Source organism: Schistocerca nitens, chromosome 8, assembly GCF_023898315.1.
Source record: "Schistocerca nitens isolate TAMUIC-IGC-003100 chromosome 8, iqSchNite1.1, whole genome shotgun sequence".
Lineage (NCBI taxonomy): Eukaryota > Metazoa > Arthropoda > Insecta > Orthoptera > Acrididae > Schistocerca > Schistocerca nitens.
Genome location: NC_064621.1, coordinates 568193536 through 568219561, shown reverse-complemented (window position 1 = coordinate 568219561; position 26026 = coordinate 568193536).

The following is a 26026-nucleotide window of genomic DNA, read 5'->3' as shown; positions in this document are numbered from 1 at the left end:
TGACCCCAGGAATGTGTCAATAAAGTTTCCCCTTCCTGGGACAATGAATTCACGGTGTTCTTATTTCAATTTCCAGGAGTGTATATATATATATATATATATATATATATATATATATATATATATATATATAAATTCCTGGCAATCAGTTGCAACAATTATGCATATAATAAGTTGTTGAAAGTCGTTTGTCGTGGAAAAACTGGCGACTTCGAACATCATTATGTTTTCCGCAAACAAAGTTGTATTTCACAAATGTTATTAATTGTATTCATAATGTTAACCACGTATAGTTAACGGAAGACGTAGAAACGATATTCCGAAACGAATACGTATAGTGTAAGTCAAACGTTCGAATTAGAATAGAGACCCCACGAACACAAATTCGCTGTGGCAGGTATGAAATATAAACTCCGTTACTCGCTCGTTACACTTGAAGGACAGATGTTGAATGGGCCGAAACGAGCCGCCGCATAACAGCGTAGTTGCCTGCTAACTTCGAAAGAAGGTAGATGCGGTCCCTAGCGCAACTTATAACATCGTCGAAAATCAGTGCGGACGGGAGAGCTTTGGTACACCCTGTTAAAAAAACGGAAAAATGGAGGCGCTACAATTGGAGAGCGATCCGCCTTCACCAACATGCATAAGAAATTCATTAATAGTTTATATATATATATATATATATATATATATATATATATATATATATATATATATATATTAGAATTACAAAAACCTAATAATAAAAAAATGCATGGCGCGAGATTCGATCCGGCGATCTTCGGATTCCGAACCCGAGCGCTTACCGCTGCGCCACGATGCTGTAGAAAACTATTAATCGTAGAGAGTATTTCACCACAACGGTTTCTTTTAACTGTCGATTTTCTCGACAACGGCTGAGAAGTGCATCTTGGTGCTTTGCCACATTACACCTCTGGCCATGAGCTTTTATTATGCGCAGTATGAATTGAATTTGAATTTCACAATTGGTGGCCTCCTCTTGTGAGTTGTGCTCCCCGATTTCCGATGAGTGCAGTGGCGATGGCTCCTCTATCAAATCGGAGCTAGACGTGCCCCCAAACCTTCCACATCAAGTGTATGTTTTCACAGAGTGATGTGAAACAGCGTTTTCCACCTGCACGTGCAACGGCGCGTCGTAAAAAGAAAAACTAGGATTCCTCGGCTTCCGGCGAGGAGGATTAGAATTATACCTTCTTTCCACCGCCCCAGGACGTTGAGGAGAGGAGGACATGATGAGTGCGCCTTCCTTAATGTTGCTTCATTGACCTCACATGTGCTAACGGATGCAGGCATTTACATTTCTAATCCTGAATGTTAATAGGATATGTTCCAATTACGCCAGTTTATTTACGATTCCCAAGCTGATATTGTGTGTTTACAAGAGGTATTATTTGGTGTGTTTTGTCTTACTGGATACTCTGTTTTTCAATGTCGCGCCTGAAAATCCTACCAGTATGGCTTTGCTTTATCGAGATGGAATCCCGCTGACGGACTTCGAAACGCTAGACGATGGTCACGGTATAGGCTGTAATTTTTATGACTTCACCTTAATTTTCCTTTGCGCTCCGTCTGGATCCGGTCGTTCATCCCATCGCGCGCGGTTTTGTAAGGAAGAACTTGTTTATTTACTCCGACTGAATTCGCGCAAGATTTCGTTGGGGGACGATTTTAACTGCGTCTTTCGTCGTGTAGAGCACACCTCCAATTATACATATTCTCGTGAACTTAATGATATGGTGACGTCTTTGCATCTCCGTGATGTTTGGGTTTGCAGATATCCTACATTGGTGCGGTTAACGTTTTTACCGCTACTTCAAGTAGCCGATTGGACAGCTTTTATTTATCTGCTCCCATATGTGGTCAGCTTCTATCGACTGATGTAATTCCTGCCAATTTCACTGATCACTGTGGTGTTTCAATGACTTTTAACCACGTCCCTCAGAGGGTCCATATTTCGCGAGCTTTTTGGAAACTAAACACTCTACATCTCACTGACTCCTCTGTGGAAGGCACCATCGCAGACGTATGGCGGCGGACAACCCGGTCCCAGGTGCATTTTCCCTCACTTCTAGAATGGTAGGTAAACTTTGCTAAAGCCCGGATTCGAAATACACTCAAGCATTTTAGCGCTTGAAAAGCGGCTGAAATAAGGCGTTCTAGGGAAATTTATTATGCAATCCTTCGCGATCTTTGCGATAATGCTCGTGATGCCATATTGAGAGTCGTCAACGCCCACCGCGTGAAGGCAAAACTTCTACAAAAACGGAGGCAAATGGATGGTGTCCGATAGCGTTCGCAGCCTCGTTCAATCGTACAGCATGAGTTGACCTCTCTCTATCTTCTTCTTCGGCTTTGCAAGCGTTCTCAAAGGACGTGTCTTACTGCCATTCGTTCTCTAGATGGGCGTGAGTTCTACTCCCAATCTTATATCATGCGTGAACTTTACCAGAACTTCTCCGAACTTTAAACTGGATTCAGGCGGTCCACCGTCTGTTGATTTTATCTCCCTCCTTGATAGGGTTGCTACGCCAGCTCTCCAGGAAGAGTTTTTCTCTGTATTCCATCGCGATGATTTATTTGATATGGTGGCTCGTTCTCCCTCCCACAAATCGCCTGGCTTCGATGGCCTTCCCAATGAATTTTTATATTCGATTTTGGCCCCTTATAGGAGATACGATAACTTCTACGGTGAATGAAGTATTCCACGGACGCCTTCTCCCGCCCGGCTTTAAGGTTGATAAAATTGTCCTGATACCCAAAAAGTCGGGATGCTTGCGTGTGGATCAGGTCCGCTCGATAATCCTCTTCAGCTATGATTATAAAATAGTGGCGCGAGCGGTAGATAGCTGACTATCGGTGTTGCTACCATCATCGCGAGCCATCGAAGCTGTCTTCCGGGTCGTACTCTCCTGACTCCCGTTGCTGAATGTCGTGATTAAATTTCGATTGCTTCCACCATTCCCGTTCCAAGAACTTTGCTTTTCATCGGTTTTCACCAAGCGTTCGACTTCGTTAATCATGTCTTCCTTACGCGAGTATTGTCAAGTGTTGCTTTTAACGATGCTGCACGACGGCTGTTTAGCTCTCTAATTAGTGGTACTCGGGCGTCCATTGACATAAATGGCCGGCCGGTGTGGCCGAGCGGTTCAAGGCACTTTAGTCTGAAACCGCGCGACCGCTACGGTCGCTTGTTCGAGTCCTGCCTTGGGCATGGATGTGTGCGATGTCCTTAGGTTAGTTAGGTTTAAGTAGTTCTAACTTCTAGGGGACTGATGACCTCAGATGTTAAGTCCCATAGTGCTCAGAGCCTTTTTTGACGTAAATGGCCGTCTTACTTCCTCCATCGCGGTGTGTCAGGGCGTCCTTCAAGGGAGTAAATTATCTATGTCGCTCTACGTGCTGTTTCTAGGACCATTATTGCAGTCTATAGCTACTCGTTTGGGTGGCTGGTCGCTGTTGGGAGAAAGGTTCACCGTTTGTGCATATGCTGATGACGTTATGGTTCTTCGCCGTACCCATAATGATATACCACTGCTGAAGGAAGTTTTGGTGCCTTTTGCCGTCTTACGGGAGCGCGGGTTGATGACCAGAAATGTCGCTTACTCAGTTTGCGAGGATTTGACGCTGTTGATATTCCATGGACTTTGAAGGTCACCCGATATCGATCGTTAGGTGTTGTAATTTACAGTTGTACGCTGAAGATGGCTACGATAAACTGGAAATCTGTCATAGATAAGATTCAGGGAGCAATCATCGAACAGGAGTGTCGCTCCCTCTCCCTTCTTCATAAGGTCCGGGCCATGGAAACGTATGTGTTAATTAAGGCTTATTTTATTGCACAATTCTTTCCACTTCCTGCGATGATGTACCGCAAGTTGCAAAATTTAACTGGCAGGTTTATTTGGCGCAACTCTACATTTCGCGTGCGTTATGGGGTCATGGCGCTCCCCCGTCTGCTGGGAGGTTTGTGCCTCCCTGACGTTCGGGATGAGGCTTCTGCCTTGTTCATCCGTCGCACCGTTTTAACATATCTATGCTTCCCCCCCCCCCTCCCCTATTCATCCGTCGTCTCATTTTAACATGTCTACCCGCCTCCCAGTCACTTACAGGTCACCTTCATGACTGTAGCCGACCGGCGAGTTTAGAAACTCCGGTAGATATTGGAAGGATTAAAATGGTTCAAATGGCTCTGAGCACTATGGGACTCAACATCTTAGGTCATAAGTCCCCTAGAACTTAGAACTACTTAAACCTAACTAACCTAAGGACATCACACACACCCATGCCCGAGGCAGGATTCGAACCTGCGACCGTAGCAGTCCCGCGGTTCCGGACTGCAGCGCCAGAACCGCTAGACCACCGCGGCCGGCTTGGAAGGATTAATTATAAACTACGGTACGTTAAGGAATTTTTTCTTGAAGTCAGTTATTTAGGAGTAAATATCCTTTCCCAAGCGGATCTCTTCCTAAAAATACTATTAAGCCGCTGGCCAATTCCTCATAGTATTCCATCTGTGGAAGACCTGTCCCCAGAAACGAATTGGAAGATTGTTTGGTCTAACGTTAGCCTCCCAATTTTCCCGATGGAAGTCGCGTCCTCGTGGTATCAAGTTGTTCATGATATTTTACCTGCCAAAGTGCGACTTTTTCGTATTGGTCTCATTGCGACGGATCGCTGCAGTCGTTGCCATGAAACTGATACGTTATATCATTGGTTGATCTCCTGCTTTCATGGCGATTGGAGTCGGCTTCGCCGACAACTGGCTTTTTTCCTCAGGACGTCGAAGGCGGCCATCTCGGGGGAGATTCTCGTGCGTCCCGACTCAACTTTCTTACCCCGGTCGAAGAACAACGCCATCATGTGGCTTGTTGGACCTTATGTCCACTACGTGATGGTTAGTGGATATGACGCAGATCCGTGTGCCTTTTCCCAATATATGGCTTTTAGAAAAGCCCATTAGACGTGGCTCAGGATGCGACGTTATCGTGAGCTTTTTTCTAATATGCTGTATATTGTTATTCATCGACAAGGAGTTGAATGAGTTGAAATCCCCCCTTTTTTTGTGGACACTCTTGTTTGGATTTAAATGTTACACGATGTAGAAGTGATGCAGGAAAGAAGGTGTGGGCACGTTAAAATTAACGCCTTCATAAACGTTTTTCGGATTTCTTTTGTTTTTTTAAATGACTTCTTTTGTTTCATTTTAATTGATTGCCTTAAATAAGTGCTCTGGAGGGAAAAAAATGGTAGAGCACTAGAGCACTTGCCCCCGAAACTAGAGGTCCCGAGTTCGAGTATCGGTAAAAGAAAATGCAGGAATATCAGGCAGTGCAACAGCCAAAACGCACTGGATATCAAGTGAAGACTTTTTGACAGGAATAATAGAGGGCGAGCCTGGACTCCAGGGACTAAATTTCTGCTCTTCACCTGGAATATATATTATTACAACAGGGGATTTGTTGCGTTACTTCTGTTACATGGCCAGCTCGGTCACCATGCGCGACATCCCATGGAATTGCTCTTCTAGGGGCACGTGCAGACCCTAGTTTACTAGACTCTGATCGATACCCGCATGGACCTGGTCGGTTGCTAGAACTGACGCAACGACGGACGTAGTGCGCCAAACCCGTGAACGTAAGACAGTCGATGATACGTCGTCATGATTACGGCTGTTGCAATTTTGAGCAATATCTTTAAGACAATCTTTTAAGAGATCACCTCAAAAGCCTAAAGCTATGTAATTACTTCAGATTCTGTTTTCTGCTACATTTCTACAGCTTTGGTACACTTACAGAAGCGATAACAAACTGACGCAGCACCACGGCTGAAGACAAATGTCGTTCCGTAGTCTGTTTTCTGGATACTGAGTAATCTGTTTTCTAGATATAGTGAGGAATAACGCTGTAACAATCCACGCTTAACTGGGCTGAACTGGTGGAAGTGTAAGAAAACAATGTACTACCGTACAGGTGCTTCCAGAGTGGTTAGAGAATTTGGAATAACGAAAAATGAAGTCACAGACCATCTCTGTAAAGAACGGCGAATAACAAGAGAAATAAAGACACTGCTGATCGGCGAACGGCATGCCACAATCGAAGCCGTAGTTAACGACAGTTTGAACATGTAGATCGTCGCCTGCTAGATTCGGTGACTGCTCTCACAAATCAAAAAAGCCGTCCAATAAGAGACAGCTGCAAAAACATTAGTGTGGGATCAGTACCAGTTCGGGTTGACAGAGGAGATAGAGAAGATCCAAAGAACAGCGGCGCGTTTCGTCACAGGGTTATTTGGTAAGCGTGATAGCGTTACGGAGATGTTTAGCAAACTCAATTGGCAGACTCTGCAAGAGAGGCGCTCTGCATCGCGGTGTAGTTTGCTGTCCAGGTTTCTAGAGGGTGCGTTTCTGGATGAGGTATCAAATATATTGATTCCAACCGAGGAGATCATGAATGTAAAATTAAAGAGATTCGAGCGCGCACGGAGGCTTTCCGGCAGTCGTTCTTCCCGCGAACCATACGCGACTGGAACAGGAAAGGGAGGTAATGACAGTGGCACGTAATTTGCCGTCCGCCGCAGACCGTTGGGTGGCTTGCGGAGTATAAATGTAGATGTATATGTAGAACATCGCTATTGCCCCGAAGTATAGATCCGAAGTAAGCAATTTAAATATGTGGATTTGCCACTACTGGAAATGGCCAAGAACCAACCATCGCAGGGAAAAGGTGATGCAGAGATTTTTCCAGACTGCTACAGTCTCGTGCTAACCGATTATGTTTGAAAGTGGAGAACCGTGATAGGAGCATACTACTGAAATCTCCTGACGAGATTACAGCAGCTGTCAATATGAATAGTCGTGGCAAGCTGTCCAAACGAGTGTTTTACTCTGTGACAATGCCGCAGTTCTTTCTATCTAGGACACACCTTCATTGAGCTAAAATTTAGCTTCGCTTCTCGTACTCTCGTGCCATGGCACATAGTGACATTTTCCTCGAACGAAGGTATCACTGCACGGCACGCATTTCCAAGATGATGACATTGTCGTTTTCAGAATGTACGTCCCGTCAACAGGCAGTAAACAGACGTCTACAATGAAGGAAACAAAAATCCCATTGCCAAAAAGACAGTGTGGAGTAACGAAGTGTCAGGAATACGTTATTCTAGGTAACATATTTACGTTTTTAACACTGCAAGATCCCAGGCTAATGTAATCGCGAGTTAATCCATTGAAAAATGTGAAATGCTGTCATCTTAATAACCACGTTAATAAACGGTGTAACCACCAGAGTGAAATGCAAGCATGCAAATGTGCATCGATTGTGTTGTACAGGTGCAAGATGTCAGCTTTTGGGATGGAGATCCATGCCTGTAGCTCCTGGTCGGTCAATACAGGGATGGAAAATACTGTTTGTGGATGACGCTGGAGTTGTCTGGTGATGTCCCATATGTGCTCAATTGGAGACAGATCTGGTGATCGAGCAGGCCAAGGCGACATGTCGACACTCTTAGAGCATGTTGGGTTACAATGGCGGCATGTGGCCGTGCATTATCACCATCTGGAGTGCTGTTCATGAATGGCAGCACAACAGGCCGAATCACCAAATGGGCGCACAAATCTGTAAGCACAATGTGTGGCGTAACTACGAGAGTGGTCTTGCCGACATACCAAAACGACCCCAAACCATAAGTCCAGGTGTAGATGCAGTGTCTTTAGCGCGCAGACAGGTTGGTTGCAGGCCCTCAACTGGCCTTCTAACCAAAACGTGGGCATCACTGGCACCGGGTTAGAACCAGCTTTGATCAGAAAATACTGCAGACCTCTACCCTGGCCTCCGATGAGCTCTCGCTTGACACCACTGAACTCTTAAGAGGCGGTGGTTTGGATCCGTGGAATGCACGTTACAGAGCATCTGCCTAGGAGCTGTCCTTGAAGTAACTGGTTTGTAACAGTTGGTTGTCATTGGTTGGTTGTGTCGTTGTGGTGCCAACTGCTGCTCAAATTGCTGCTGCAGATGGCCATACATCGAACACGATGGTCTTCCCTCTCGGTTTTACCACTAGGCCGTCTGGAGCCCAGTCTTCTGGCGAGCGTACATTCTCGTCAATACCACTGCTAGCAAACATGTACAGTGACGACGTTCCTGCCAAGTCTTTCTGCAGTATTACGGAAAGAACATCCATCTTCTCTGATTTCTTTTTCACCATCTCGCTGAAACGCACATGTTGATAATGTCGTCCTTGTTGCCTTAAAGGTATTCTTGGCTAACATCAACTCACCAAGTCCAGTCTCAAAGGTAACTAACGCAAACGACTTTCTACAGCGAGTATTTAAAGCAAACCTGATTTGCATTGCCATAGAGGTGCTATTAGTGCCAATCTTATGCGACTAACGTGAAATCTGAACGGACGCCATCATTCACATATAGAAACACGCCTACAAACTTCAGTTTATGCCGGCCGGAGTGGCCGAGCGGTTCTAGGCGCTACGGTCGCAGGTTCGAATCCTGCCTCTGGTTTAAGTAGTTCTAAGTTCTAGGGGACAGATGACCTCAGAAGTTAAGTCCCATAGTGCTCAGAGCCATTTGAACCATTTTGAACCATTTGAACTTCCGTTTATGTAGCACTACTCCTTCTCGGTGTTGCGATTTTTTCCCATCAGTGTATACCAAGGGTCTCTGCCAAGGTTATTCACCTTTGGGAAGAATGTGTTTCCTTGAAGGGTTAATATGTAGAGAAGGACTACACCACCACCAACCTTCAAGTTGGCAGCTTGATTTTTTCAAAGCGATACTTACGATTTCATGAGAATCTCTCATATAAGCTTCGTCTGAGGGTTACAGCATTGGTGACTGCATATTGCAGACTATTTCAGCGTTTTGGAAGTATTTTCACAGGAACAAAAGTAACTGGTTCAACAAAGCGAATAAATCATTATTACTATGTAACGAGCCACCGTATATGATGTGTCCCTTATACCAAAATACAACAAGAATACTCCTGAACAACCGTCGAAATTTTGTCGCTGTAATTCTGGTTGGCCCTGTATATTTTTCCTCACAGAAATCTAAAGCTTAAGTTATGAAACAAAAATAGTAATAAATACAGGTGAAAAAGGACAAATGAGAAAACCATAAGTCGATGAGTGAGACATGAGTGTTCCCTTTCACTTTTTAACTTCTACATTGGCAATGCCCTTAAAATTTCGTGATCAGATAATTATCAAGGAATTAAATTAGACGAACACACTAGTCTACGAGCACAAATACGAGGTTGTACAGAAACAAATGCTCCACATTTTTTCTTCAACAATTCTTTATTGAACTAATGCGAATTACAAACACAAAAGAATGGTGTTTTATCTACACACCCTGTTTTTTTCCCGTGATCTCCATCCCGTTCTGTGTCCTACCTCCAGCGCGGAAACAAGGGCGTGTGTGCCACGTCAGTACCGATCCTTGTCCCGGTGGCGGAGCCAGTGCTTCACTGTGTGAGTCACCTGCTCGTCGTCCTAAAAATGTCTTCCACGAATGATTCTGTTCAAAAATGGTTCAAATGGCTCTGAGCACTATGGGACTTAACATCTTAGGTCATCAGTCCCCTAGAACTTAGAACTACTTAAACCTAACTAACCTAAGGACATCACACACATCCATGCCCGAGGCAGGATTCGAACCTGCGACCGTAGCAGTCCCGCGGTTCCGGACTGCAGCGCCTAGAACCGCAAGACAATGATTCTGTCCTCGCGAATAACAACATCAGCTCGCTGCAACCTGTCAAGTTTGACAACCGTGGATGGTCTCCCAGATCGCTGCAAATCTGCCTTCTGATGGCCTCGCCTTCCGTGCCCAGCGACTAACCGTACTTCCGTCGACAGCAGACGCTCCATAGACTTTGCACAGGCGTTTGTGAATATTTCCCACAGCTTCATTTTCTGCAGTGAGAAGTTCGATGACGGCACGTTGCTTGTAACGTTAAGATGCCATTTTGAAACTGTCCTGCAGCTATGCTATCGGTCGGAAGTGACGGAAACTTGGCGCACTCACTCAGGAGACTTGAAATACAAGCCGGCCGAAGTGGCCGTGCGGTTAAAGGCGCTGCAGTCTGGAACCGCAGGACCGCTACGGTCGCAGGTTCGAATCCTGCCTCGGGCATGGATGTTTGTGATGTCCTTAGGTTAGTTAGGTTCAACTAGTTCTAAGTTCTAGGGGACTAATGACCTCAGAAGTTGAGTCCCATAGTGCTCAGAGCCACTTGAAATACAACATGAGTGAAGTTTCGCGTTCGTAGCACTGATTTTCTGGGCAACCCTCGTAATAATACAATTTTCAGACTACTTCCAGTTAGCAGTACATTAGGTAAATCAAATATCTGCAGCAGCCGATCTATAATTTTCATTACGTCGAATGAAAGTTAAGAACTTTCAAGGTCAATGTCCAGTTTTGTGCAAAGTAATAATTGAGAACAAAGGAGAGAAATGGCATACATGGGAGTAGCCGGATAGCGGTGCACACCTCAGAAAAACAGAAGAGAAACGATGATGACTCAAGGCGGGAAGAGCGCCTGCGGTCGGGACTCAAACCCACGCCGGAGTCGAACAACAGGGCAGACTAGCGGTGAACCCCAAACAACAAGAGTAAGTCATTAGCAATCTATGCAACAAAAAAGTGACACGGGCTTTCGACACAACGCTGTCAGCAGGTCAAATACGAGCCACGATGCAAATCAAGTCCAAAGAGGAAAACCGATACCAAATTAAAGTCGTCGACGATTAATCAGTAGTACGGTGAAAACAGTAACGGATGAAATCAGGCGCATTACACGACTGACTAAGCAGTCTTTTTTTTTTTTTCAATTCCCCCCGAAGGGGGCGGGCTGGCAGCAGCTTAGTACGCTGCTCTACAGCCTACAGACTTTTCTTTAAAAGTAGGAAGAAGAAAGAAACGAGGAAAAACAGGCGATAAAATGGTGACTTAAAGTGTAAAATGGCGAAAAAATGCGGAAAGTTGAAACAGAAAGCAAAAGGGGGTTGGCAATGTTGATAAAATACACAGGAATCAGACAAGTAACATAGTAGACACACAATTAAAAAAACAGGGCGACAGTCTGGTTTCTGTTCGCAAGAGATAAAAAATCACACCCAGCGACAGTATGATGGCTGTTCACTACACTTCCCAAAAGACACAACACGGAACACTCACTGGAAAAACACACACTGTAAAACACTGCACGAAAATGGCGGCACAAATATGGCACTCCCGAGCCAAAGGCAGATAGGGAGGGGGGGGGGGGGGGGGGCAAGCAGTCGAGGCGCGCCAGTATTTATGCCGGCTGCGAGGGACACTATGGGCCGGTGTATTCGCGTGGCGAGGCAGTGGGGCACGCGCTATGTGAATGCAGTGCTGCGGCGACACTGCCCTCTATCGTCCATCGAGGTCCATTTGCTCCGTCGGGCATTCAGCTTCCGAGCAGCCCGGTACCAGAAGGAACAGGTAGCACCGGAAGTGCCACGAGCTATTAACGTGATAACGATATACATGGTAATTTCGTAATAATGTTAGAAACTTTCAGGGATGATGCAGAAGAGTAAATGTTGCAGTTTGAGATAACGGACTGTGGTCAGGAAACGACCAAATCGAAAGTCAAAAGCGAAAATCGTTCTGATACCTCTAACAGTGCAATACTTGTAGCGGCACTGTTTTCTTATCTAAGATTGTAGTGTAGACACCTTTCAGAGGAGGTAGATTGGACCAAGCCAAGGAGAAAAATGTCCAGTAAAGCCTAAAGTACATACCTTAACTGAGATAAACACTATTTCATCTTCGATACTGTGAAACACATCTCTTCTACTGAACAAGTCCCATAGCTCTTAAGGTGTGCATTTTAAAGTCCATGTTTACTGGACACTTTTTTCTTGTTTCGGTCCATAATACCTCCTGCAAAAATATGGTTCAAAATGGTGCAAATGGCTCTGAGCACTATGGGACTTAACATCTTTGGTCATCAGTCCCCTAGAACTTAAAACTACCTAAACCTAACTAACACACATCCATGCCCGAGGCAGGATTCGAACCTGCGACCGTAGCAGTCGCGCAGTTCCGGACTGAGCGCCTAGAACCGCTAGACCACCGCGGCCGGCTGCAAAAATATGGAAACCAAAGTTCTTGCATTATAAGAGATGTGTTTCACAATATCGAAGATGCACAAGTGCTCGTACTTCTTAAGGTAAGCATTTTAGAGCCCAATTCTTTCTTGTTTTGATCCGTACTATCACCTCTGATAGTTGTCTACCCTACAATCTTAGCGATAACAGTACCGGTAAATGTATTTCACTGTCAGAGGTACCACAAAGATTTTCGCTTACAACTTTAATTTCGGTCGTTTCGGTCGTACCTCACACTGATACATACACTCTTTTCCGTCCTCCCTGAAAGTTTGTCTCATCATCACGGGATCACCCTCAAAATGAAAATCTGCATCAACTTCAGACTATATGTGGAACACTTAACTAAAAAAAAACCGAAAATATTAGAAAGTTATATTTTGTAAAACAAAGACACTGTCATTGCTCTTGTATGGAAGCGAGAGTTAAATGAAGCAGCGCGATGAGGTTATTGATCGCTACACATGAAAAGATTTAGTAAAAAATATGTTGGAAACGAGTTGAATGTACGTGCTGTTAATAAGGAGATAATTGAAGACAGAAAGAGGTGGAAATAAACTGTGAATAAATTGAAACCTGAAAGACAACAGGATAATGCTGAACTACAAAGTCCCGCTTCTGGCGCCAGACGGGCCAATCGCGCCCGACCGATCACCGTGTCAGCTTCTGCCAAATGTGTCGTCATATGTTGTCAGCACATCGTTATCTCGGCCGTTGTCCGGTTTCTAGACTTATGAACCATTAGTAATGGGTCGAGTAGCTTCTCAGTTGGCCTCATAAGGCTGGCGAGGAGAACACCGCAAGTGCCATAACGCGATATCCCAAAAACTTCGCTCATTGGAAGAGTTGCCAAAGTAAGTCAGCGTGTGTCTAGGCTTACCCGTAGGTACTCATCCGTTTCTGTGAAAACAATGGTCAAAATTATCGACGCACTTTAGGTGCCTCGTAGTGGCTAGTATTCTCAGAAAAAAATGATGGCATAGTAACTCGCGTCGTAGCCTCCCACTTTTGAGCTTCATGTTCGAAACCCGATAGTTGTTTTTATCTTTATTTTATTTTTATCATTTTCTTCATTTACCTATCCACATCCTTTCAAGCTTACTGCAAGAATGTTTCTGAAAACGTTACGTCCGTAGCTCGTGGTCGTGCGGGAGCGTTCTCGCTTCCCGCGCCCGGGTTCCCGGGTTCGATTCCCGGCGGGTTCAGGGATTTTCTCTGCCTCGTGATGACTGGGTGTTGTGTGATGTCCTTAGGTTAGTTAGGTTTCAGTAGTTCTAAGTTCTAGGGGACTGATGACCATAGATGTTAAGTCCCATAGTGCTCAGAGCCATTTGAACCATTTGAAAAAGTTACGGGGGAAACAACGGCGTTATATTACTTGTAAAATTACAAATGGGTTCCACAACAAGTGCCATGCATTTATTATATAATATTCATATACAAGAAATTTTCAGGAGTTTTTAAATTCTCATACTCTTATGTTTCAGTCTTATATCTATACTTATATTAATTGTTATGTTTTATTCTTATGTTTAGGACCTTCAGGAATAATTGGTGCATTATCTTGCATTAAACCGATGACAGAAACATTCGAAACAGTAATTTCGTACAGCACGAACATCGTGCGAAGACAGTTTTGCCACAGTGATATTTCTTCGTATGAATGTCACTCGGGAAACAAATGTCGTCTACATAGCTGAAGTATTCACGCGTTGCCAATAATTTCGCGGGAAACCACGGATCACTTTACGGAGATCTGGCGCTTGCAGTTGATTATGAATCAAGATACACTACAGGGATGTCACGGATAATCAAATAACTTTTCATCATATTTTGCTTTTTTAAAAATTTATTCACCAGACAGACAATTAGTAGGCGAATAAAGCCGATATTATTTCAGTATACATTGAAAAATATTCGTAAAGTGATCCGATGCGCACAAGAGTAAATAAACGGGAAACAAAATCAAAAATAATAACCGTGTTTCAAATTCGGGGCTCAGAAGTGTGAAGCCGCAGCGCTAGCCACTATGGCACCGCTTCGATGGAACTATTCATTCGCTAAATCAAATACGAAGTTCCTCGAAAACTTTGACTGTCATTTTCTCAGAAACACCGAGTATCTACGAATTAACCGAAACACGTGTTCGCTTATTTTGTTTCCTCTTCCACTGAGCGAAGTTTCCGGAAAATCGAGGGATGGTACTTGTCGTGGTCTTCTCGTGAGTGCACCCCGTACCAGTTCTATCACCGAGGAAAGTTCTCTAGCGGTACTAGGAATCGAAAACGTGTCGTCCACCTGGTAGTTACGCGCGCTGACCACTCAGTTGTAGAGGCGGAGCCGTAGCTACAACACGAAAAGAATACTGGCTGAAAGTCGGGCAAGAAAATTATGGACGGAAGGGGCAGTCGTGTAATCCCTGAAAGGCGACAATAACAATGATTTATTAGGTTTCTAAGTTTCAGTTGAGTAAAGTCCATCTTATGTGAGTAACGAAGTACATGAGAGTGCAGTTTACTTCTGCTTCAGTGTGACGCTCCGCTCACAGCGGCCCACACAAGGAATTCCTCCAGGAGGGACGAAGCATTAATCAAAGAGGAGTGAGAGCTCAGAAAGAAAACGTAGCGTCGAGGGAGCGGGGTGGAAGGTCAAAGCCGGGGCGCCGGTAAATATTTGAGACTGTCAGCGCCCCGCATATTAGCACGATCGTAATAGAATTACGGGCGGAGAATTGCGCGATTAAATTTAAATAATTTATGGTTGTGCGCGCGCTCGCCCGCTCGCTGTCCTCTGGCAGAGCGCTCTCCTTCTGCCAAGACGCGCAGCCGCCGCCGCCGCCGCCTGAGGGGACGCGCCAAGAACAAATGAAGATGTCACTGGCACTTTGGAAACAATCTGCAAGCGCGTCCTTATTAGATCTCCGGCGACACGGCGGCGCATTAAAAGCCGTCTGCCGGCAGGCGCGGCGTGAATTAATGATGGCGGGAACCGACGGCGGCCTGTGTAGACGCCTCGCCCCACTGCCGTCCCGGAGGAAATTAGGCCGGCCACATCCCGGCCGTAGCCAGCCGGCGTGTAGGCTTCTAACGAGCCCGCCTCGCTCCGCAGTGTCACTGCGGCCGCCGCGGAAAGACCAGTCTCCACTCCTGTCGTTTCGTCTGTAGCGAGGATACACTTGTCCGTGTGAGCGCTGGCCAACGAGGAGCACCGTCCGCAACCAGCCACATGTAATGTTCTATAAAACTCTTAATTACACAACTGGCCATTAAAATTGCTACACCACGAAGATGACGTGTTACAGACGCGAAATTTAACCGACAGGAAGAACATGCTGTTATACGCAAATGATTAGCTTTTCAGCGCATTCACACAAGGTTGGCGCCGGTGGCGACACCTGCAACATGCTGACATGAGGAAAGTTTCCAACCGATTTCTCATACACAAACAGCAATTGACCAGCTTTACCTGGTGAAACGTTGTTGTAATGCCTCGTGTAAGGAGGAGAAATTCGTACCATCACGTTTCCGCCTTTGATAACAGTCGGATTGTAGCCTATCGCGATTGCGGTTTATCGTATCGCGACATTGCTGCTCGCGTTGGTCGAGATCCAGTGACTGTTAGAAGAATATGGAATCGGTGGGATCAGGATGGAAATACGGAACGCCATGCTGGATCCTAACGGAACTAACGGAACTAACTAGCAGTCGAGATGACAGGCATCTTATCCGTATGGCTGTAACGGATCGTGCAGCCACGTCTCGATCCCCGAGTCAATAGATGGGGACGTTTATAAGACAACAACCATCTGCTCGAGCAGTTCGACGACGTTTGCAACAGCATGGACTATCAGCTCGGAGACCACGGCTGCGGTTACCCTTCACGCTGTATCACACGCAGGAGCGCCTGTGATGGTGTACTCAAGACGAACCTGGGTGCACGAATGGCAAAACGTCATATGGTCGGATGAATCCAGGTTCTGTTTACAGCATCATGATGGTCGCATCCGTGTCTGACGACATCGCGGTGAACGCTCATTGGAAGCGTGTATTCGTCATCGCCTTCCTGGCATATCACCCGGCGTGATGGTATGGGTTGCCACTGGTTACATGTCTCGGTCACCTCTTGTTCGCATTGACGGCACTTTGAACAGTGGACGTTACATTTCAGATGTGTTACGACCCGTGGCTCGACTCTTCATTCGACCCCTGCGAAACCCTACATTTCAGCAGGATAGTGCACGACCGCATCACCCCTTTATTTCGAAATTCGTGGCACAAAGAGGAAAAGTTGCAGGCTTGAAATCGTTTTAGCATACCATCGATGAGATCCTCAAGCCAGATCTGGTCAAAACTGTCCCATTCTTCAATGGCGATCTTGCGTAAGTTGAACAGGGTACGCCGTCGTCGTCGATGTCCGGAAATACGTCCGAGGTACAGACAGGCCACTCCCCTCTAGTGATCCTAGCATCCAAAAGGAACGTTTACACGAGAACAAGATGGTGTGGACGCTAGTGACTATCCATTGAGATGATATGGTGACCAAAAAATTGGCTATACGGCCATACTGTTGATTGCTCAATTTCATTCCTGTCCCGTAGAGCAGCGAGACTGACCCAAGAGCCATGGGAGGCGTATGGCTGCCCCCGTGTAATGTCCACCACCCCCTAGTTCCAAATGTGGGACACAACTTTGGAGGCGTTCGATTTTACCGAGTCATCTCCAAACGCGTTATCTGCGGCTAGCAGCGTACAAAAAGATCCGAGTTTTGTCGGTAAACAAGACGCGACGTTAATCCTACGGCGTCCATTCTGTGTGATTTCTTGCCCATCTGTAACGGAGACCATAGCGCTATGATGCTCGCCATGGTGGTCGGGAATGGAGATCCGCATCATCCAATGGTCTCCTAACAGTAAGATGCCATGGATGACGCCCTGTCGCTTCCTCTAATGTCGAATTAAGTACGAACACTTCGCGTACTATTCGTCTGACTCATCGTGTTGCGGTGGAAGATATCGATCATAATGTGCACCTGCCGCGGTTGGACGGCTTGTGCTGTGGAAATCCTCCACACTGTCAATTGGCTCCGTTTCCAAGTCCGCACCATATCACTTTGACTCCGATCTACATTTGCGACAACTTCCCTGTTTGACAAGCATTGTGGACGTAAGGTGATGATGTGGACCCAATCACTGGAGACGATTGTCCTTCTTTAACACTACTGTTGCATAGATGTCTGTATTGCACTGCTACTGGTGCTTTATTTTCAAATGAAATAAATGAAATGCTGTAATAATTTCTAGTTCGCCATTCCATGCGTAGGTAGTGTTCGTGGTAACTTTGTGTTTGTTACTAAACAATGTCAGAGCCAGCCGGGGTGGCCGTGCGGTTCTAGGCGCTACAGTCTGGACCCGCGTGACCGCTACGGTCGCAGGTTCGAATCCTGCCTCGGGCATGGATGTGTGTGATGTCCTTAGGTTAGTTAGGTTTAAGTAGTTCTAAGTTCTGGGGGACTGATGACCTCAGACGTTAAGTCCCATAGTGCTCAGAGCCATTTGAACCAAAAAACGTCAGAAGTGCCCTTTCAATCCGTATAGGAACTGTCACAGTTCCAGCACGCTTGCGCATATGTCAGGGCGATGAAAAACTTCTGTTCATACGAGGGATGGAAATTTAATAATGGCAACTATTAATTTACAGCTCGTACAAAATAGATACGTGTTTCAAAGTTTTAGTGACCTTCAGACTAGTCACCAGCATTTTGTATAACCCGCTGCCAGCGATGTGGAAGTCGTAGGGTACTCTTAGCAGGGCCAGTTGTGCTGACAGTTCGAGCGGCGCGGTCTATTGCCCGACGAATTTGTAGCAGATCTGAACCGAATGCCGTGAAGTGTTTCCTTTATTTTAGAAATCGAGTTGAACTCACGAGGGCTTAAGTCAGTGGAGTGCCGTAGGTGGTGTAGCACTTAACAGGTCCATCAGTCAAACAAATCAGTAACAGCTTGCACTGTACGTGCTTGAGTATTGTACTGCAGAAAGTGTCATCACTTCTGTCTCTAAGCTGGTCGTAGGTTGTGTTCCAAAACAGAACAGTACAGAGACAGAAGTGATGACACTTTCTGCCGGACCTGACCATCATTTGTTTGTTTCTTTCTTTTTTTTCTTTTTTTTCTTGAAGTGGATACTGGGAGACAGATGTTCCATTCAGATGACGTGATACTGGATACTGTATGTTGTACAATATGCGATAAATGCAACTGAGCGACACGTTCTGTTTCGTGATTACATGCTTAATACGTCGTTCGATCATATGAAACGACTGACAAATGTGTTTTCTCGTTTGCTAGTGGCGATCTAGAGCACGCCCTTGTAAAGAAGCGTTGCTTCTCCTGGCTTCTGATTGGCTTGTTTTTTACTGAGAAAGCAGAGACTGTTGCATCCTCGGTTCAAAAAATAGCTTGCAAATGACAGCAGGGAAAAGTTTGTAGATATTCGTGCGTCTGTAGAAGGATTCATGCGAGCAGCATACAACTTCCATCATCACACCTTAGCAAAAGCTCTTGCAGAAAACTAGAGAAAATTCTGGTCGTACGTAAAAACAGTGAAACGGTTCGAAGGTTTCTTTCTATTGTTACTTGTCGACAAGTCTCGTGTGGCAACAGAAAGACAACAAGAGGAAAACTGAAGTTTCGAATTTCGCATTTAAGAAGTCATTCACGATGGAAGATCGTACAAACGTACAATCGTTTGACGGTCGCACAGAATCCCGAACGGCGGGTATAGTAACAAGCAACCCTGGGGCAGACAAGGAATTGAAACAGTTTCAAACAAATCAGTCCTTGGCTCCGAATGGATTCCCAGTTTTGGCTTTACATAGAGTACCCTGTGGCGTAGGCCCCTTTCTTAGCCTGCATGCATCGCGAATCTCTCGCTCATGGAAAGATTCCAAGCGACTGGAAAAAAAGAGGGTGACTGCTGCACATAGGAAGGATAAAGGAAGAGACCCGCAACATTACAGACCATTATCCTTATCATCGGTTAACTACGGAATTCTTGAACTTATTCTGAGTTCGAAACTAATAAATTTCCATGGAACGGAAAAGCTTCTATCCACAAATCAATACGAATTTAGAAAGCTAGCTCAGCTTGCCTTTTTCTCATATATCCTGCGAACTATGCATGAAAGGCAACAAAGACATTCCATATTCCTAGATTTCGGGCAAGTGTTTGACAATGCGCCCCACTACAGAGTGTTAACGAAGGTCCGAGCCAGGGCCGCATCCACAGTAATGTTCCATTCCCCTTCCACCCTGTTCCCTCGTGCACTTTCATCTACTAATTGTGGTATGCACTGTATACAAATCTTGAAGTCGGGCCCGCCTAGCGACCCTGTCAGCTTGGTGCCCCAAGCAGCGGCTTGTCCGAGCATACGGATTAGATTCACACGTATATGAGTGGTTCGAAGACATCTGAAGTAATAGAACTTAACATACGAAGTTCTTGGAGAGTTCATCAGAGACAAGACTATCTCAGGAATGCCCCAGCTAAGCGTGACAGGGCTACTCTTGTTCTCTACGTACACAAATCATCTGACGGATAAGGTAAGTAACAGGCTGTGGTTGTTTGCTCATGATGCTATCGTGTACGGGAACGTGGCGTCGTACTAGGGCGATACGAGATGACTTGGACAAAATTTCTGCTATTGAAATGAAATGGTAGCGGGAACTCTATCATGATTGTTAGCCTTCAGCACACGCATTTATTCACTGGGAAATGCTTGGACGGTCAGCACTCATTTATTGAGTACAAGATTGTTAGAAGCATTTTCGTACCACTCTTTCGGGTTGCGGAAGGTGTGTTTGCATCGAGCTCTTCCAAGCTGCTAATGATATCACAAAAGCCATTCAGTATTCACTATTTTGTTCAGTACTTACATCGTTTGTGTACCAAAGTATGTAAGCTCCAACTGTGAGCCCGACGCGCTGACGACACAAGCTTCGACCATAACGCAGAGCATTTACAGGGTTTGAAGATCGAGTGATTATTTCCCTGACAGGTAATCAGATCATCAAGTAGAATTTAAATATTTATTTAAGCTCACTGACTAACCCTTTCACGTAATAAGTTATGCCTGAATTAATTTGTTCTTAAATGAAGTCAGTTACTATTAAAATAAAGCTTTCATTCGTAAGTACTCGCAATTTATGAGTGATCATTTTTAATGCGGGCAAATATCTGCAGCGATTCTTCACAACCAAGGCAGTTATATTTCGTCGACTGATCTGCAAGGATTTTTCTTTGAATATTGTGACCAATTGCCATTGCCAATTATTTCATGTAATGGATTTTGTCATACCAACTTAGAAGTTTTAATTATCACCTCGAAAGTATGCCGCCTTTCGATAAGTGACCCTGTAATGGAATCTGACAAATCTCAGAGCTGAAGTTAGGTCGTTGGGAACAGACATTAAATCAAAACACTGCAGTTTATGAAAGCTGAAATGTTTTACAATAATGGGATAAACTCAACTTAGCAACACATTGCGAGGTGCCGGGGCTAGCAGTGTATTTATCACTAAATTCTACTAGAATCCACATATGTAAACCATGCTCTAAGCCCCCCCTATTCTAACTCCGACTTTTGCTGTTGCACAAGGATAAAAAAAATACGCGAACTGACTCTAATCAACCCTGCTAGTGGAGTAGAAGAGAGTTTGGCACCTGCAATAATTTAATTTGATAAATAAGTTAAATAAACAAAGGTTTCATTAGCATAGTGAGGAATGATAGGGTTGCTCTATCGATTAACAGAATGAAAGTTCTGTCCAAAATAACAATATGATTTATTAAGACTAAACACAGAATAGTAAAAGAAACACAGGAAATATTTATAAAACATCAAATTGGCTCAAATTGGAGATTCATACAAACACTGTAAAGGTGAAGTTGTCCCTAAACTAGATCGTGAGGTTTAAGACGAGGTGGTATGTGGAGCCAATTCCTTGCCACTCAAATCTCAAGGGAGACACACAGCTAACCCAACAGTAATTGCTGCTACTCAAGACAGAACAAAGTTAGAAAAAGACGAACAGGCGCGCTCTGCTGAGCTCTGATTATCACCTAGGAAAATCCCTATCTGCCGGTGCTGCGGACATACATTATCGAACTGTCTTCTTGACTGCCAGGACACGATCTGGCGTACCGGAGCCGTTGGCTGGTTGCTTGACGTCCTCGACCGAAAGGCGACTGCCGACTACCTAGAGCACCCGTACAGGCCGAACTCACAACATTCCCGCCCCCACGACAGTGGCCGTGGTTACGTTCCAATCAGCAACTCGAAAACCGGCGGAAATTCCACTCCATTGCCGGGGCACTACCATTCCACCAATGGAGATTCTTGGCGCCAATTTCTGTGCTGATTTTGCTCCGTCACGGAGCTATGCCCTGAGCAAGCCAATCACAGTTCCTATTTTGCAGAAAGCGCGGGAATTTTCCCGCCACAGCTGCCTGGGTACATAAGTCATTCCCACGCCTCGCTGGTAGCCCGCCAGAAAGTGTTTTCGCTAAGCTTCTGCGAAGCAACGGAACCTCCAGCCCAGCCGCCACTTCCGGCTCCAAACGGGCGCGTCTCCTGACAATGCCGGCGTCCGGAAAGCATTCACTCGACCCCCCACGCCTGTCGGCCTACCCTTTCAAAGTCAGAATAGCCCGCCCGTCACTGGACCACCCGGGTGACGAGAGACGCTGCATGGGAAGTCCGCGTGTGAAGGAATAACAACCCTCCACCGCATGCAACTAGAGAGGATGATGTGTCGGCAGCTGGGCCTACACCTTGTAGATCGAAGTGGCTGAAAGTGCACGCTAAACTAACGCAGACGGGCGCGAAGTACTGGAACATGAGACTTATTAATGAATAAGAAGAAAAGTACGTAGCTGGAATAATATACTTAACTTTATTCTCTTGTTGGAATACATCTCTTGAATAGTAGTAAGCTATAAGCACTGATACAAATGGCGCCTTGCTAGGTAGTAGCTATGGAATAAGCTGAAGGCTATTCTATCAGTCTCTCGGCAAATGAGAGGAAGACTTGGTAGGTCTGGTCGCAAGCTATGTCGTCCGTACAACTGGGGCGAGGTCTAGTCCGTGTATTGTGACCTGCCATGTGGTGGCGCTAGGATTGCGATTACACAGTGGCGACACGCGGGTCCGACATGTACTACAGGACCGCGGCCGATTTAAGTTACCACCTAGCAAGTGCGGTGTCTAGCGGTGACACCACAGAGGAGAATCGTAAGATAGAAATATGAGAGGGGGCTCATGCCACCTCTCATAGCCCCTACGCCATTTTAGATTGTAATTGGTGAGCGGTTGGCTCACTTAGGAGCAAGGTAGTGAGTCAATCGCCCAAGAACAATCTCGCAAACTGGCTCCACATGCCGCACTCTATAAAGAAAATCACTGCAACTGTAAAATGCAGCTCATAGAGGGAGGATTATTTATGATGTAGCCAACTTCACCTTCTTAATATGGAACACTAACACTCACATCACACATCCATACCCAGGGAGCCCCTTCCAAACACCGATTCACGCAGACATTCACGCTCTAAATATGGCCCGGGCATCTGAGCCAAATATGGAGCAGTTTATTCTTTACAATCAGAGTTGGAGTGCTCCGCAATTAAATGCCCAAGATGTTACAACAATTTTAATCATTAAACTAACCTGAACTCACTCACACATGATACTATATAAGTTAACAATCTCTTTGTGAGCTTTCAGAATCTAGTTACAACCTCCGATTCATTCTGTCTCCCTGCAGCAAGAATAACCTTTACAAAATGTTCCCTGAACTGATGGTCCATTCACAATGACAGTGGTGGTATCTGCTTCAGTTTATGGGGACTTCAGGCACACTGTTTGCATACACACAACAATAAACACAAAATACAAAAAAAACATGGTGTGGAGAACAATACAGTAATCTGTAATAAGAATTACAGTGTAAAACACGAACGCATACAAGGTATAACATACATTACAAAAACAACATAAGAGAAAGAAATTTCAGAAAAAAAACAAGGTTCATGGGGCATCAAATTGTGCATGCACATTGCACAAAGTTCACGACTGTGCTGAGAATGAGGCACTAAATCACATTGTTAGAAATATCCGTAGCACTTCACTAATTACACAGTACTGACATCACATAAGGCTAAACGTCGGGTGTTGTTGCTACGTTGTGGCAACAGCAATAGGGAGTTCTGGAGTGTCTGCAGTACGCTGTTGAGATTGTAGTCAGACCCACGCATATGATCACGGCAGTACGGTAGGAAGACGCAGTGATAGGCTCTCCTCACGTCGATTAATTGTCTCTGAGATCTACTTGTTGGGATACATCACTAGTCTAGGTCTCTTCTCTCGCTGGACAGAACTTTACGTTTCCCAATAATGCAGTTCGACGAGGGATGATGGCACATGGAGTGACTCCACAAGTGTGTGAGGTCATCCATACAGGGTCGAACTAGGAGCGACTATTGTTAAAACTGCTCTCTAATAGAGAGGAGAAATAAGAAATGAGACCATACATTTGTTAGTGTGACACGATACTGCTTTGTGTATGCAGATCGGCCAATGCTAGTGAGTTGTAAAAACCCAAACAGGTGAGTATAGAGCGTCCCTTTCTGTCCTGAGGCACATGAGGCGCAGATTCTGACACGATATGTGATCTTCTTCGTGTACTCACGACAACGTGGTCTGCCGCAGGGAATCCCTCCAAATGGCTGCCGCGTCCGGAGAGCTAGCAGGCTGTCGCGTGTGGGTCGCGTGTCAGTGTCAACGGCCAGCCCCACTTTCGCTTGTGGCCCGCCGAGGGCTGTCTGCCGCCTAATCCCTCATGTACACGGCCGGGTGACTGTCAGCCTGTACGACCGGATGCTCTCGCCCTTCACGTCAGGTGGGGTGCTGACGCTCTTTTCTTGCAGGTAGCCGCAGACCTCTTGTTCCCGCTCCGGCCGGCCTCCGCATTGCCACGATCCCCGTCATCTGCACAATTCTTACAAAAATCTTATGCCTAACTTTTTCCCATGACCTTCTATGTTATAATAAATTTACATAATGAAACATTGATGGTCTGTCATTTCAGACACTCTTATTTTACTTTTATAGTTATTAATCTATGGCAATCATTATAACATCTAATCTAGACATCGAAATAATTTATTTTGATATATGTGTAGAGACCGATCTCAGTATGTACATGGTGTGTGCTAACTGATGCTTTGTAATGGATGAACAACTAAATGTGCGGGCCCGCACTAATATTACTATTAATTATATAGATCGACAGTAGATATGCTCAAGAATTAACTACCATATGTCAACGATCTACATTCTATGTCTTCTTAATAAATTATGTTATTATGCATGCTGAAGTTTTACTGAACTATAAAGACATGCAACTATTTTACGTTCGCTCGCCGGTCGTCCCTCCATCTCGTGTCTGTGATTTGATGACCTGAAAAATAACATCCCAACAGGCGCGCGCCAAACACTGGTGGTAGAAAACCGCCACAATATTAAGGATCTAGTTATTGTAAAATCCTAAAGTTTAATTTATCTTAGAATATGGTACTCTCTCTATTATTATTATTATTATTATTATTATTATTATTATTATTATTATTATTATTTTATACAATACTCTTACATAATTACTGTTACGTTGAGATGTCTCGCTGCTCGCCGCTATTGCCGACAGTGATGTCCGCGCCGTACGACATGACCTCCGAGTTTTCATTACGCCTCACTGAAACTCCAGAGACTGGGTTAGCCATGGCTATACACGACAATAAATTTATAGTTGCAACTTCCTTCTCTATCTGATGCCGTTTTCGGGATCAAAGCACACCTTTCCAGAAGCAATGAAATATGACCAAGCCAGGGGTGGTTCCTGTTGAGGATTCAGTCGCCCAACACACGCCAGCTACACAGTATGTCACGAATATCCAAGTATAAGTCCCTGGTTATTCATCTGTGACAGTCACGAGCAGCACGCTAAATCCCCAACCAGCACATTGGCATGGTAGGCTTTATGCTCGCATTTCTCTCGTCTAGGGCACCATTGGAGTCAAACGCTCACAGGATCACCCCGACTTGCAAGACAACGATGCTGGCGCAGCTCTGCAAAAAACTATACTGCCCATATTCATCCTCGAAATCACGCAATATACCACAATCTTGCCGTGCACTGACGCGTGCCTGCAAGCATTGGTATGAACGTTTCACGAACTGGTTGTGGCCGCTATTGAGCGTATCACGACTTCTCAGAACGCTTCTAAGAGCACGTTCTTGTATGCGCCCGTTTGTGCGACGTCTCGTCACTCATCTTTATCCCTTAACATGGACACCAGATAGGAAAGGACAAAAACATTGCTCATGGAAAGGTAGTCCCTCTTATCGCAACGACAGAGGCGATCCCGAACATAGACAAAAAAAGAGGATAGCAGCAGTAAATTCTTATGCAAGACAACGCAGCGTGTTAATACTTTAGCAGTCTTAATCTATTAATGCAACGGTTATTGTTCCCCGAAGAAAGGTTCATATCTTTGCCTATTCTACTATGTACACCACTTACACTACTACTATTCCACGAACTCCTTTATGTGAGAGATGTGGTGGAGTCCTATGGACTTCTTTCCTTTCAGCGTCTCCAATTCATAAGCATTGTGGTGAGCTGCTCTCCTTATACGGTACGGGCCGTTGTAAACAGAATAGAATTTTTGGCATTTCATTTTTTTGTTTGTTCGAAAGTCGGAAAGACTTAACGAGCACCTTTTGTCCAATTTGGAAG